This window comes from Gekko japonicus, unplaced genomic scaffold, assembly GCF_001447785.1.
Source record: "Gekko japonicus isolate JY-2015 unplaced genomic scaffold, Gekko_japonicus_V1.1 scaffold3315, whole genome shotgun sequence".
Classification (NCBI taxonomy): domain Eukaryota; kingdom Metazoa; phylum Chordata; class Lepidosauria; order Squamata; family Gekkonidae; genus Gekko; species Gekko japonicus.
The window spans coordinates 125,568-140,108 of NW_015173238.1; positions in this window are offsets into that span (position 1 = coordinate 125,568).

The window sequence follows — 14,541 nt, forward strand, 5'->3', positions numbered from 1 at the left end:
TAAAAGTTTAAAGGGAAGTCTTCGCTTCAGGGCACGCTTTTCGGGACAGGGTGTTCTACGCCTATGCGAAGATCTCAACTCTGTGGATGGCTGCCTATGCACATGTGCAAAATGGGGGGAAAAAACCCCAAAACCGCCAACACATGCTGCTGCACGTCGGTAGTGTGAACGGGCATATCACAATGTGCTGCTCAGTCAGGAGGTGAGTGTGATCATGTTTCTTCCGGATCAAACTGCTCCGGTTCCAACCGGAGCAGTTTATGCCAGCTTAAACGGCCCGTCTGAACACACCCTATGAGTCGTGAGATAAAGCGTCTACAAGAGAGGCCTTTCTGGAAGAGCTTCAGGCGACTGCAGTACGACCAAAAATGGGGCAGCATTTTGCAATGCAAAGGAGGAGGAGGAGGAGCTGGATTTATACTCCGCCCTTCACTACCTGACGGAGTCTCGGAGCAGCTTACAATTGCCCTTCCTTTCTCTCCCCACAACAAGCATCCTGTGATATAGGTGAGGCTGGGAGAGCTCTGAGAGGACTGTGACTGGCCCAAGGTCACCCAACTGGCTGCATGTGGAGGAGGAGTGGGGAGTCAAACCCGGTTCTCCAGATTAGAGTTCGCCGTTCTTAACCACTACACCAAGCTGGCTCTAACCTCCAACCATAGTCAAGAACAATAATAAAGCAGAATGAGACACTGGAACCACGGATCAGGAAACAGTTTTATGAGAGGACCATTTCGAAGGGGCCTGGGGTGGCAAGGCCACATCAAAGCAGGCCACCCTGAAGTCCTATAAACACAGCTACCCATATTTATATTGCTCTCTGGACGGCCAATGGAAACCATCAATACTTCCCAGGTAATCAAGACCAGGCCTCAAGCCTCAGGATTCTACGGAGACCCCGACCGCGCAGCACCATTTGGCGGTGGGGCTCTGCCCAGCGATAGGATTGTGAGAGGCTTCTTTGCCCTCTAGCCCTCCCTTGTTGTTGTTTTTCTGTCGCACAGTCGACTCCGACTCTTCGCGACCCCATGGACCAGATCACCCCAGGCCTTCCTGTCTTCCGCCGTCCTCTGAAGTTGGCTCAACTTCATGTTCGTTGCATCTATGACACTGTCTAACCATCTCATCCTTTGCCGTCCCCGTCTTCTTTGACCTTCAATCTTTCCAAGCATCAGGGTCTTCTCCAGTCAGTGCTCCCTTCTCATTGGGTGGCCAAAGTATTTGAGCTTCAGTTTCATTATCTGGCCTTCCAGGGAACAGTCAGGGTTGATTTCTTTTAGGATGGACTGATTTGATCTTCTTGCAATCCAAGGGACTCTCAAGAGTCTTCTCCAGCACCATAGTTCAAAAGAAGCTATTCTTCGGCGCTCGGCCTTCCTTATAGTCCAACTCTCGCAGCCATACATGACTACTGGGAATACCATTGCTTTGACCATGCGGACTTTTGTGGACAGGGTGATGTCTCTAGCCCTCCCTCCCCACTGCCAAACACAAAACGAAAACAGGGCCCGGCGTGGGTGACGACTCCTTTCCAGCTAGCGAAGCCTTGTGTTGGGTGGTTGGGGTTTTTTTTGTAATCTTAAAAAAAATTGAAAACAAGCTCTTTAAAATAGAAAGCTACCTTTTCGACAGAGCAAAGCTGGAGTCTGGTGGCGCCTTTGGACAGGGTGATGTCTCTAGCCCTCCCTCCCCACTGCCAAACACAAAACGAAAACAGGGCCCGGCGTGGGTGACGACTCCTTTCCAGCTAGCGAAGCCTTGTGTGGGAGCGGCCGGCCACATGTGGTTTCAATTTGAGTGGCCCACATAACACTTTTTAAAATACGCACATCAGAGCTAAGAAAACTTTGCTGGGAAACTAGCATTTAAAAGGCTCGTGTGTTTTGGGTGGTTGGGGTTTTTTTTGTAATCTTAAAAAAAATTGAAAACAAGCTCTTTAAAATAGAAAGCTACCTTTTCGACAGAGCAAAGCTGGAGTCTGGTGGCGCCTTCAAGACCAACATCTGCATGTTCCCTCCACCCCAATAGCTAGCAATCCAAAACAGTCCAGTGGCACCTTTAAGACCAAGTTTTATTCAGGTAGAAGCTCTCCCTCCTCTGCGAGGACAGATCTGCACATTCCCCTCCCCCTCAATAGCTAGCAATCCGAAACAGTCCAGTGGAGCCTGAGCGGTGGGTGTTGCCTTCTGACACACGTCCGGTGATGTCAGGGGGTGTGGCATATGCAAATGAGTCATGCTAATGAGCTCCTGCACCTTTTTTTCTACAAAATGACCCCTGGGTATGCGCTTTCGTGTGCATGCAGTTGTCTGAAGAATAAAACTTTGTTGGTCTGAAAGGTGCCTTTGTTCTGCTGCTTCCGACCGACACGGCTACCCCACCTGGATCTATCTTCGACAGAAGCTGAGAGACAGGCCCTCGAAATGGAGGCCGTCTGTGGTTTCCCAGAGCCTCACAATTAGCTGTTTCGACCATTCGCTTACGCAACGTCTAGGTGAGCCCAGTCTCTGAATAAACGTTTAAATTGAAGGGACAATATTGACAAAGGGTGGACGGGGTCAGGAGAGAAACAGCCGCACAAGTTTGTTCAGGAGCCTGCAGCTCCAATGTGTTGTTAGCATTAGGCCACGATGCCTTGGGCGTGGCCCGGCTTACTCACGCTCCCCGGCCTGTCCCTCCTTTTTTATACTGTTTGGAGCAAGAAGAATTCTGCAGAGTGGAACGTCAGAGCTCGGTGATAGCCCAAGGGGAGGAAGCCCGCCTTTGGGGAAAGCACAGGTTGCATGCAACTTTGCACTGCCAGTCAAAGTTTGGTGTAGTGTTTAGGAGCCAGTTTGGTGTGGTGGTTAAGTGTGCGGATTCTAATCAGGGAGAACCGGGTTTGATTCCCCACTCCTCCACTTGCACCTGGCTGGATGGCCTTGGCAAAGCCGTAGTTCTGATAAGAGCTGTCCTTGAAAAAGAGCCGTTCTTGGTCAGAGCTCTCTCAGCCCCACCCACCTCCCAGGGTGTCTGTTGTGGGGAGGGGAAGGGAAAGGAGTTTGTAAGCCGTTCTGAGACTCCAAGTGAAGGGTGGGGTATAAATCCAATCTCTTCTTCTCTTCTTCTTCTTCTAGGAGCGCAGACTCTAACCTGGGAGAACCGGGTTTGATTCCCCACTCCTCCGTTTGCAGCTGCTGGTGTGACGTTGGGTCACTCACAAGTTCTCTCAGAGCTGTTCTTCGAAAGAGCCCCACCTACCTGTCTGTTGTGGGGAGAGGAAGGGAAAGGAGATTGTAAGCCGCTCTGAGACTCCTTCGGGTAGTGAAGGGCAGGGTAGACATCCAATCTCCTCCTCCTCTTCTTCACATTAAGACAACACCACACCCATCAGCCCCTTTGATCTACACATGCCTGTGTGGCTGTAGGCGAGCCCTCAAGAACTCATTTCTCCTCCTCCAGGCCGGCAGAGGACGGCTTTCCCTCACTCAGGTTGTTTTGTGCTGAGTTCAGAATGTAGGCCCCCAACAGAGAATCACAGAGTTGGAAGGGACCTCCAGGGTCATCTAGTCCAACCCCCTGCACAATGCAGGAAATTCACAAATACCTAGCGGCATTCTCCCTTCGTAAGTGTTCTCTTCCAGTTGCAGGCAATCAACAGATCTGTTGACTGAGTTTACTGTATATTTATTTATTTGGACATTTTTACCCCGCCCTCCCCGCAAGCGGGCTCAGGGCAGCTTACAAGGGGCATGCACCCATACATAAAACCACATAAAACAGTAAAATCATGGATAATAACAACAATAACAATAATAAAGTGCTTTTTTTTTGCTATATTAGCTACAAGAAGGAGTCCCTAGCCTTTTTTGAGCCTGCGGGCACCTCTGGAATTCTGACACATGTGGTGGCAAGGCTACAAAATGGCTGCCGCCGCTTACCTCCAGTCACACAGTGAAGACTCTTGTGCTGCGGTGGCAGCTGCCGCCAAAGCAACATTTTATTGTTAGAAAACTGCACATCCAGTCAAATCTCCAACGGCCAATCAGAAGCCTTGTTGGCCGGAAGCTCCACCCAGCCCCACCCACTTTCTAAAACACTTGGTGGATGCCTGGGAAGGTGTGGGCAGGTGACATTGAACCCAAGGGGTTTTTTAACCCTACCAAGCCCACATACAGTTCCTCCTTAACTTGTTATTCCTGTTTAGTTTTCTGCATCTGTTAAAGCCTCGTCATTACGCTGCATGCTAATGCACTGTTCACCCTCTACATATATGAGTGAACAGTTACCTTCCACTTCGATGTATCTGAGGAAGTGTGCGTCCACACGGAAGCTCATACCTTGAATAAAACTTGGTTGGTCTTAAAGGTGCCACTGGACTCAACACGGCTATCCCACCTGGATCTATACAGGGCCAGTTTGGTGTAGTGGTTAAGTGCGCGGACTCTAATCTGGGAGAACCGGGTTTGATTCCCCACTCCTCCACATGGCCTCATCATTACACTGCATGCTAATGCACTGTTCATCCTCTACATATATCAGCGAACAGTTACCTTCCATTTCGATGTATCTGAGGAAGTGTGTGTCCACACGGAAGCTCATACCTTGAATAAAACTTGGTTAGTCTTAAAGGTGCCACTGGACTCAACACGGCCGCCCCACCTGGATCTATACAGTTCTCCCATTTAAAAAGTTAAGCAACGGACGTAGATGGCCATGTATTTAAGCACTAGTAAAATACAGACTCTCCCGTACAGTAAAGGCACCTAAAACCCCCACAGGGACAGGAACTTCTAATCTTTGTGAGACCGAATTAGAATGCTTTTATCAGCTTCTGATCGGCAAAGGAAATACTTTCTCCTTTCAGCCTTGACCTTTGCTTTACAACCTTCTTTTCCTGTTCGGAGAGATGAGTTGCCCTGATAAGGCCTCAAAAAGACTGGTTGGCAGTGTTCTCTGAATGGAAACCCTCCAAGAGCTTGGTAATTTATGAGCCTGATCTTGGTCATTCCGGTTTTAAGTAAATAAATCACTCCTTACGTGGAAAGTCCAAGGGAGAAAAAAATCGATCCCTCTCCCTCATAAAAGGTGCACAGACTCTGCTAGAAAAAGAAAAAGGGGAAACTCTCAGAATCAGGCTCGCAGGGAGAGTGTTAAATTCGTTCAAGTCCGCACCCCTTTTAATACACGCTGAGGACCAACAGCTGTTCCTTCTCCTTTCAGTGTTCTTCTTGCCCTTGTGCCATTTACAGCTACAAGCTTATCTTTCGGTATACGGGATGGGCACAACAGGAACAAAATCTGTCCAGTGCTAGCAGGACTTCTGTCCAGGCTTGGTCCTCCGGGGTAGGGACCGGGAAGAAATACAGAAAGGTGAAGAGGCACGGGGCACCGCAGCTGCTACGTGAAGCTCACCGAGGCTTCCTTCCACATCTCTCATTCTGATCCCCCGAAATAACTGTTCAGCTTGGGGCGGGCACAGCAGGCTCACCCCCAGCACCAACAATTCCTTGGTGCGACTGCGCTAGTAGGAAGGGCCATCAAGTCGCCAATGACTTATGGGTTTTCTAGGCAAGAGACATTCAGAGGTGGTTTGCCCCTGCCTTCCTCTGCACTCAACCCTGGCCTTCCTTGGTGGTCTCCCATCTGAGTAGTAAATAGTGTAACGTGGCTGTGAAGAAAGCTAATGCAATCTTAGGATGTATTAACAGAAGCATGGTGTCCAGATCACGGGAGGTGGTTATTGTTGTTGTTCAGTCGCACAGTTGAGTCCGACTCTTCGCGACCCCATGGACCACCTCACGCCAGGCCTTCCTGTCTTCCGCCGTCCTCTGAAGTTTGCTCAATTTCATGTTCGTTGCATCTATGACACTGTCTAACCATCTCATCATTACTTAACCACTACACCAAACTGACTCTCCACTACTTAACCACTACACCAAACTGATGTAGAAGATGGAGCGGATGTAGTGGTTAAGAAGATGTAGTGGTTAAGTGCACAGACTCTAATCTGGGAGAACCGGGTTTGATTCCCCATTCCTCCACTAGCAACTGGCTGGATGACCTTGGGCAGGCATAGTTCTGACAAGAGCTGTTCTTGAAAAAGAGCAGTTTCTGTCAAGAGTTCTCTCAGCCCCACCTACCCCACAGCGTGTCTGTTGTGGGGAGGGGAAGGGAAAGGGAGTTTGTAAGCCACTCTGAGAGACCTTTGGGTAGTGAAGGGTGGGGTATAAATCCAATTTCTCTTCTTCTTCTTCTATTCTCTCTTGCTCCTGATTGCAAGACTAGATCTAGTGGGTGGAAAAGACAAGGGAGTCGATACCGGCTAAATATCGGGAGAAACTTCCTAACTGTAAGAGTGGTTGAGCAGTGGAAGGCTCCTTCGCTGGACGCTTTCAAGCAGAGGCTGGATGACCATCTTTTGGGCATTTTGTAGGGCCGTCTTTCGGCTGTGCTCCTGCAGAGTGCAGGGGGTTGGGCTAGATGACCTGCAAGGTCCCTTCCAACTCTAACATTCTGTGATTCTATGATTCTATGAACCAGGGGTGACCCTGCTAATCTTCTGAGAACCGATAAGATTGAGCTAGCCTGTCCCATCCAGGTCAACCATTACAGAGCCCAGAGGCATGTATGCGCGCGCACACGACTTGAGAAACAGGAACTGTAATGAAAGCAGAAGACCGCAAGGTGTACGAAAGAAACAGTGTAAAACAATTCGGTGGGGTGGAAAAGAGAGCTCCCAGTCACATTGCCACTATGAAAGAGCCAACGCAGACCGCTTTCGCTATTAGCCACAAGGTATAGATAGGGGCTCTGGGGCAAGTGGTGCTCTGTCTTCTTGGTGCTTGGGGGGGTCAACAGTGGGAGGGCTTCTAATGTCCTGGCCCCACTGGTGGACCTCCTGATGGCACCTGGTATTTTTGGCCACTGTGTGACAGAGGGTGCGTTCAGACGGGGGATTTACAATGGTTAGGGTGCCGGTTCCAACCGGTGTACTTACGGGCGTTCACACGGCGAACATCTGCCTCCCGTCCCTAACCGTTGTAAATCCCTTTAAACCGTTGCACTCTGCCACTAGATCCCAAGTGGTGGTAAACTGAGTGCAACGGTTGAAAATGGTGCACCCCGGCGTCTGATCGCTCTCCCAACGTTGTACAGCCACTTCCGTCAGAAGCCTGAGGCTTCCGGCTTCCCCCCGCCATTTTTTTAAAAAAATAAGCGATATGCGCTCGGGCGAAGCTTCGCCCCGAGCGTTTGTTAAGAAAAAAATCCCTTAGTTTAACTTCCCGGAGGAGTCCGGGACTATAGGGAGGCCAGGTTGGGCTTTAAGCTTTAAAGGTAAGTCCTTACCTTTAAAGTTTAAATGTAATGGGGGGGGTTGAGCATGCGCAAAAATCACCATTCTCTGAATGGCTGCCTATGCGCATGCTCAAACTGTCCTTAAAAAAAAAAAACGCCGACACCCGCAGCGTGTGAGCGGGCATCCACTGGAGGGATCCGCAAAATGGAGGGTAAGTGTGATCGCGTTTCTGCCGGCAGAAACGCCCCGTCTGAACGCACCCAGAGTGTTGGACTGGATGGGCCTTTGGCCTGATCCAACATTGGCGTCTCTTATGTTCTTATGTTCCCCTCATGTAAATGTGTAGTTACTCAGTGTGCAAACGATGTTCGCATACACCAGCGTTCATCGTCTTTTAAGTATGAACACCTGGTTTTTGATTGGGCTGGAGAGAAAATGGAAGTGTAATGCATGTGAGATAAATTCTGGTTAACATAGCATGCTGTGTTCTTGAGCTAGGCTTTTTTAAAAAAAATGTATTTTTGTGCGTCTGAGTATGTGTGTGTGCTTGCGAGCCTGGAAGTCACGGTGACTTCTGGCGGCCCCTTCCGGAGGCTTGGACATTTTTCAGAGAGGTGGCTTAATACTACCTGCCTCTGTGTCCCGGCCCTGATATTCCTTGGAAGTCGCCCTTCCAAGTACTTGCCCAGGTCGGCCCTGCTTAGTTTTAATCACTACACCATGCTGGGTCTCAATAACATTATCACAAAGCAACAGCAGGAAAAAGATCGTTATAATTAACATCTCAGGATGTAGAGGTTTCATTATTCAGTTACTCATTTAGCTGTAACTGGGATGAATCTTTTTTTCTTTTTTTTTAAATTAAAAAAATGCATGTACTCATCATGGTCCCTGGTACAGTCTGCCAAACAGAATATATGCTTTGTGGAGCTGATATTTATAAAAAATATTCCAGCAGCACACTGCAGAGTGTGTTTTTTTTGTAATAATTAGAAAGAAAAAACTCTGCCAAGAAAGAAAAAAACCTTGTTATGTCAGAAAACAGCAAAAAGATGAGTCACAAGAATGTTGGCACACACAGATTTCTTTACGCTGTGCAGGAAACACCTCAATCTACCTAAAGGCAGTGGAGAGTTTGGTATTTAACGTCAGAACTGTACTTACAAAATAAACAGGGCCTCCCCCTCAAGGCTAGAAGTCTAAATAGAGGCATTGTAACAATTTTGGTTACAACAAACTGGGTATATTTTTGACCCGGTAGCATTAATACAGTCACTGTTAGTACACTTCAGACAGAGTTCTGCTATATAAACCGCAAAAGGACTAGGGTTTCATGCCACGAAGACTTCCACAGAAATACCCTCAGGGCAGAATGAGATACAGAAATTTAAAAACCCCAAACCTTACTACCCTAGCTGTGCAGTTTTAACCATCTTGATGTTTCTGCAAGGAATTCTATCAATATATTACTACTACACCCCAAAAGAACTCCCCCTCCCACAAGTTTCTGTTACTCCCATTCCCCCACTTCCTCTCCTGCAACTAGATACTATATTTAGGTTAACGACGTCTCTGCAACGTGACTTCCAAAATTCAGAATTACACTGAAGCTCTGTCCTCTGCTAATGTTATCACATGAAACGCTCCTTTTTTTCTTCAACTTTTATTTTTTCATTGAACATCACATCTTCACAGATTACATACATTTTTAGAGTCTTTCAGTTCTCTAGCTTATTTATCCAATTATAAACCCTTTTCCATCTATTACTTTGTACCGTATTGTTTCCCCCCCTGTAATTTTAGACTCAAATCATCCATCTGAGCAGGGGTCGTTTCGTAGAAAAAGAGCTAGGGGAACTCATTAGCATAACTCATTAGCATATGCTACACCCCCTGACATCATAAGGCCCGGCGGTGGACCTGCAAGGCCGGCAGGAGTGCGAGGAAGCCCCGCCAAGGCCCTCCCTGGCCCCAGGCAGGCAACGATCCCCCGCGATCCCCCCCGAAATGACCTCTGCATCTGAGCAAGTTCTAGTAACTTTATGATTAGGTCTATTTTAGAGGGTAATTTTTCTAGTTTCCAATATGTAGCCAATAGCATTCTGGCAGCTGTTATTATATATATTATTAGATAAACATCTTTATAATTATATCCATCTGGTACAATATTTAACAAATATATTTTTGTTCTCAAATCAAGGTTCCGTTCTAAAATTTCTTGTATGAGTTTGCGTATCATTATCCAATATTTCTGAACTTTCTTACAGTTCCACCACATGTGATAAAAGGTCCCCACATTCGATTTGCATTTCCAACATATATTGGATACATTACTATAACTTTTAGCTAGTTTATCGGGGGGTCAATACCATCTGTGGAACATTTTATAAACATAATATTATATCATGAAACGCTCCTTCTGTTGACTAAGAAAACCTTTTTTTTCCCCAGTAAGAGTTGTGCAACACTGGAATCGGCTGCCTAGAAAGACGGTGAGCTCCCCCCTCACTGGCAGTCTTTAAGCAGCGGCTGGGCAAACCCTTGTCAGGATCTAGCATTTGCTCCGCTGTTTTACCAAACCCACACTGGAACAGGGAAAAGATGCAGCTCAAAACCACATTCAAATACCAACACCGATTGCAGGGTCACCCTTGAAAAGGCCATAAAACAGCCGTAAATCTATACAGGCGGCTAGCAGCATGCAGTCTGGACACTGCCATAAAATCTGACAATCAGTCAAAGTGAAAGTGGCATGCACTGTAGAGGGGAATCTCAGTCCCAGCCATGGGTTTGGCAGAACAGTGGAACAAATGCTAGAAGCGGATTGGGCCCAGAGTGCTCTAGGCTGATCCTGCATTGAGCAGGGGGTGGGACTAGATGGCCGGTATGGCCTCTTCCAACTCTGTGATTCTATAAGAAGGCTTTTTATATATATTAAGGTTCAATTGTTCTTCCCACCTAGAGATGTAAAATTTCCAGAAATGTTGAAGCTCGGAAAAAACCCATTTTCCCCCAGAAAAAAATGGAAATTTTTGGAAAAATGGAAAAGAAATGCAACATTAGCACTTCTTTTTTCTTTTCCAGATTGAAAGTCATTCTGTTACTTTAGGAACATAAAATATAACTATGGACATTTTTACTTGGCATGAAATTATCACAACTAGCATATTAAAAATATAGTGTATCCAAACAATTATTACAAACAGAATACCCTCCCACATGCAAAAACAAAACTGAAACCTTTTTCTTTTCTTGTGACAATAGCATCTCCTAAAGGAAGAAATGCATCTTGTTCTTGCATTGGAGAGTTCAGTTTGTAACCTAGACTTGCTTGTCCTCAGTGCACAGAAATTAGATCAATCTGATACCATACATATTTTTTTAGAAATGATCTGGAAAATATTTGAACACCTTGTCTTAAAATATTTTATTATTAAAACATTCCATAATCATTTTTTCAACTTTTCTCTTCTTTTTTCAATTTTTCCAAATTTTTTTTTGGGGGGGAACAAAAAAGGGCTTCAGGAAAAAAATGGGGGGAAAACGGATTTCCCCCGAATTTTTCTGGTTTCCCCCCGGGTCTCCACATCTCTATTCCCACCCCCAGTAGGTTAGTTTGTTTTCATTGTTGAACATGGCAGGCATGGCTGAGAGTACTTCCAGCACATGCACACACACACCCCAACCAAGGAATTATTCTAGATTAAGACCAAGTCTGGTGCCCTGGATAGGGAAATCCGATCCTGCTTAGCTGTAAAATAACTACAAGTTAAAATTGGCCTCTCTCAGTCTGATCTACCTCCCAGGGCGGCTGCGAGGGAAAAAACTGCACATAGGAATGTGGAAATGCTTTCCCCAAACTCCTTGAATGGTGAGTTCAATGCAACGGAAATAGAAGGCTCACAGCAGGTGCCTGCTAATGGCGGGCAAACTCCTGGTAATTATTGCCAATCCCTGCAGACACTCATCTGGTTGGCGATGCGGAAGCAGACTGACAAAACGGGTGGGAGGGGGCACAACTCCATACAGTTTTAGAGCGAGTGCTAGAGTGTCACCCCAGTGTGATGCTGGCACTTGTGGGTGGAGCCACAAGTGACATCATTACACGGCAACTGTAATGTATTCATAAGCTGCCATTGAATGCATTAGGTACTGTGAAACATCTCATTGAAATGCCATGTTGAGCTTCGTCCTGGGCTAGGATCCAAATCCATCCAATCGGATTGCTAGCCCAGGAAGCACCTAGCCAATCACTTTACACGTTTTGTATTAACCGCGGATGGCACACGCGGTCGGACCAACACGCTAGGGTTACGCTTCGCACAGTGCACCAACTCGGAACTCAATATCTTTCAGGGGATGACCAAGCAGCGACTCCTTGTACAGTGGGTGTGGCTACGTTAGCCGGGAATGTTTAAAAGCAGGACAGCTGCAATGTAAAGGCTGTTCTGGCTATCAGATGTTGATCCGTGTTGGAGTTGTGTTCGAGTGGAAGAATAAAACTGTGTTCTTGCTGAATCACTCTCCGACTTCTTCTTTGTTAAGCGAGCTACTTAACAGCAACAAATTGTTTTGATTGTTGACAGTGACTGTTGACAGGCTGAAGTGGAATTATCTCCCACGAAGGTGGCTCTGAGCCCTTTAGAAGCAGCTTTGGGGGGACGTTATGTATTAACCGCGGACGGCACACGCGGTTGGACCAACACGTGGTCAAGTGCTAGGGTTAAGCTTCGCACAATGCTACGACTCGGAACTCAATATATTTCAGGGGATGACCAAGCAGCGACTCCTTTCTCTTGAACAGAGATTTTCAAATGGCAGAGCTTGGCAGTGAAGCCAAGGCCCCTTCCCTCAGCCCTCCCAGAGCAAAGTCCTTGCAGTTTTATCAGACGGGAGGACGTTTTCCAGGGGGCACTGTCTGTTCACAGGGGGCTTCCCAACGCTTTGTATAAATGAAGTTCAACTGACAGATCAATGTGAAAAGGCCCCCACAGAGCATAACAGTAAAAGACCACTGCCTTAAATATTTTGTCCCTCTAAGCAGGCAAGGCTGACTTCAATATTGTCAGAGAGAGCACACTATTATCCAGATAGCAGCCTGCGAGCCACACCATTTCTTTTGCCTGTGAACCAGCCTCCTAACAGGTGGTAGAAAGGCAGAGTTAGCACCCAAGGCCTTTGCAATGATAGGATAATTATACAGCACTGCAAACATAGCCTGAAGGCACAAACATCTCTGTCTGACAGAGAAGAACACTTTAAAAAATTCTCTTCATGCAAGAACCAAACTTTCTACTGTATCTTAATATATTAAGAAGTGGGGCCCAGACCACCCCATTGGTCCTAAGATAAATAGCCACTGCCTTCTACCTTTCCTCTTGACTTGCTGTTTGGACAAACTCCATAGATTGTCTCTCCCAGTCTGCTGACTTCCTCTTTGGATTCCAGTATTGAGCAAGGTTAAGAGCCCACACTCTTCCTGGACCAATGCTCTACCACCTTCCCAGTACTTCAGAATATGGACCTGCCTGTAAGGGAGCGAGGTTACCACAGCAGCCAGCAACTGTGTCATAAGCCATTTATGACTTCACAAGGAAAGGAGAAGCCATTACTGGAACGCTTAAGCTTGCCACACACAAGGAAAAATATGCAAGAGGTCATGAGGAAGAGGACAATGAAACCAAGCGCCATTTGGTTAGTGTGCTATTCCCAGTTTCAACAAACAGGAAAGTCCCTCCTTCTACAAATACGAGGTCACTTCGACCACAGGGGTGGGGTTCGCCGACAATTCCTGTGCTCTGTCAAGTAACTAAATGACTATTTTTATGACGGGCAGAATCCAGGACGGCGCTTTTCGTTGGATCCTCCACAACAGAAACTTCCTCTGTGTGTTATACAATGACTCAGATCAGGCGTACGGTGGGATCCAGGAGTAGAGATTTCCAACAGAAGACTGGGACTTCCACGCTTCTCCGTCTCACTACGGCCCAAAGGGCTTTCTGAAATGCTGCTCCGGGAGGATAACAGCCCCCTCCCAGAAATAGCATCCGGGGTGAATCTAGAACTGCAGGGAGGGTTCGACAAAAATACCGTCACTTCTATTAATGGAAGCCTATCGCTGGATCCGAGCCATAATCTGAAGCCATGGCTGGAACACAGACCATTCCAGTAACCACAGTTAGTTAAGAGTTATCAGTCCTGGAACTGAAGCTAAGCTGGGTTGTCAGCTACAACTGACCTTAACTGCAGTTTTAAATGATGTGTGGACACCTGGTTTGTTCCCTGGCACTGCCCTCCCTGGCTACTGAGCAAGGTGATGAAATCTGAATTTTACTTATCCAGGAGCTGAATAAACCATGGCTTCAGGTTTATGTCTGACTCAATCTGCTAACAGCACAATCTTAAGTGGATTTACACCCTTCTTGACCCGCTGACTAAAATGGACAATGTGGATCTCTGTTTAGGACTATAGGTAAAGGCGAAGCTTTCCCTTGCTCGAAAGCCAGTTGAATCTGGCTCTAGGGGGCAGTGCTCATTTCCGTTTCCAAGCCAAAGAGCCAGCGCTGTCTGAAGACATTTCTGTTGTCATATGGCTGGCATGACTAGATGCCGAGGCACACGGAACACTGTTACCTTCCCACCTAAGTGGTACCTATTATATACTTGCAATTTCTTGCTTTCGAACTGCTTGGTTGGCAGGAGCTGAAACTAGAGATGGGAGCTCATTCTGTCATGTGGCACTCGGGTCTCGAACTGCTGAGCTATGCTGTAAGCTATTTTATGCATTACCAATTTATAAGATCTATATTCGCCGTTTCAACTTAAAAACAGCTTTCCGGTCAGCTTACAATATTCAAATTGTAGCAACGAGATCCAAGTCCAGTAGTGCCCGAGAGACCAACAGATAGCCTGTGAGGTAGGTGGGGCTGAGAGAGCTCGTTCAAGAATTGCCCTTTCAAGGACAGCTCTTGTCAGAATTATGGCTTGCCCAAGGTCATCCAGCAGGTGCAAGTGGAGGAGTGGGGAATCAAATCCGGTTCTCCCAGATTAGAGCCTGTGCACTTAGCCACTACAAGCAAACTGACTTTTCTGAGAGAAGTCCTTTATCATTCTCTCTTTCACCTTCGGTACTGCCCTGTTAGGCACGTACAATCCCCTGCTTAGCAACTGAGACCAAGAAGTTGGAACTTTCCCAGAGTGATTCACGGCTGAGCAGGCATTTCACAGCAAGCCTCAGGGCTCCAAGAACAAAAAAAGCAGGT